This window comes from Pterocles gutturalis, unplaced genomic scaffold, assembly GCF_000699245.1.
Source record: "Pterocles gutturalis isolate BGI_N339 unplaced genomic scaffold, ASM69924v1 scaffold8303, whole genome shotgun sequence".
Lineage (NCBI taxonomy): Eukaryota > Metazoa > Chordata > Aves > Pterocliformes > Pteroclidae > Pterocles > Pterocles gutturalis.
This window is the reverse complement of record NW_010117950.1, coordinates 24,550-26,200: the sequence shown is the minus strand read 5'-3', so window position 1 is coordinate 26,200 and position 1,651 is coordinate 24,550. Positions and strand designations below refer to the sequence as shown.

At 53.4% G+C, this 1,651-nt stretch overlaps 1 protein-coding gene across 1 annotated transcript in view; it reads right to left on the bottom strand.

The window, feature by feature from the left end:
• The window catches only part of LOC104463611 (disabled homolog 2-interacting protein-like), a gene marked incomplete at its 3' end in the record, with an annotated part of 26,713 nt that overhangs the window by 6,991 nt on the left and 18,071 nt on the right, over positions 1-1,651 (bottom strand). The gene's annotated exons all lie outside the window — the stretch shown is intronic.

The window sequence follows — 1,651 nt, the reverse complement described above, 5'->3', positions numbered from 1 at the left end:
GAGAGGCACACGGACTCGAGGAGCGCGCTCCATCCCTCTTCCCCAGCTGGCAGCTCTGCCTCTGTGGCCATGGGCTATTGCATCAGAGCCGCGCTGCCAAACACCCGCTTCCTCTGCCCCGACCCCCACCGCACCAGTTCCAGAGACGCTCCCTCGGGCCGCTCCAGTGGGAAGGATGCTGGCGAGTTCTGTAATTATTTGTAGGATGGCCGGCTACTGCAGACTGTGCCCTGGCGCTGGCAAGCCAGTGTGATTCACAGGAGAAATAGGTAATTAAAGGAAAGAAACCATTTCCTTGGTTTATTTTGAGCTGAACATCACACAAAATTAAATTAAAATATTTCTCTGCATTTTCCTGCGCTCCTGCTTGCTGCCTGGCTGCTCCCCATCCCTGCAGGACTCCCGCTGCTCCGCCAGCTCCTCGTCCTTGTGCCACCTGTCCCCCCGGGTCCCCGGACACAGACCCCTGCCCCAGCTGAGGGGGGTCCCCATGTGTCTCCAGCTGGGGGAATGGCAGTTGTCCATCCCAGATAGCACACAGCGGTGGCTGGGGGGACTGGGGGTCAGGATAACGGGGGTTAGGAGGCAGCGTTTATCTAGGGACCTGCAGGGCCGCGTGATGTTCTGGTAGAAAGGTTTTGCTTTGCTTTTCTTCTAATTCCGGTTGGTTTGCTCATCTCCCAATTCCTGACCACCTTGGATTTTCCCAGCCTCTTGGTTTTTGCCCACTCTAGTCTGCATTCCTCCCCTGTTGCCAAAACAGACCGTAATTACGTACTGCAGAGCCTCTCCGAGGTATTTCAGCTCTGCCAGCAGCTCTGGAGCCTCTCCACTCACCCGCAGGTGATGCCTGCTGTTCCCATCCGGCCCTGGTACTCGCTCGTGCTTCACAGTTTACAGCAAAGCGCTACGCTGGATTGCGATACCTCGTGACGCACAGATGAATCATCCCCCTGCTAAAAGGTCTGCACAGAACCAGGGCCCCGAACAGCGAGCAACCGCGGCTCCTCCTGGACGGGATGGAGCTGGCCTGGCAGCATTTGCACTGAGCCCTGAAAGGGGAATGTTTCTAAATCCTTTGCCTTCATTAATCTCCTGGCTTTTTAGAAATTTTATGAGGTCATCTACTTACAGACTTGCCTTCCACCAGAAAGAACTGCAAGGCAGAAATAAATAATGTTCTTTTTCCTGTTCTTGTGGCTACCTGTTGGTTTGACTGAATCTGCCCAACAATCTCCCCTTCCTCAGCTTTACCATCATTATTATTATATTAATAAAGTTGTTTACACTGCTTTGCTCCTTGCTAAAATTACACAAATCCACTAGCAGAATCCCAACATACTGAAAAATTAGCAGCTCAGTAGAAACTCTGCCCATGCTGTGGGTCCAGCCTCGCCGCCTGCGGCCGAGGTTCAGCCGAACGCTCCCCAGCTCCCCTCCCAGCCCCGCGCGGTGCCGGCCGCACGCAGCAACGCGGCAATTCCTTCCTCACCTGCCCACAACCAGAAGCTCTTAATATTTTCATTTGCATCAAGAGAAATAGGATAATAGGGGCAATGATGATAGGACAAGGGGCAATGGGTTCAAGCTGGAACATAGGAGGTTCCACTTGAATATGAGGAAAAACTTCTTCACGGTGAGGGTACCAGAG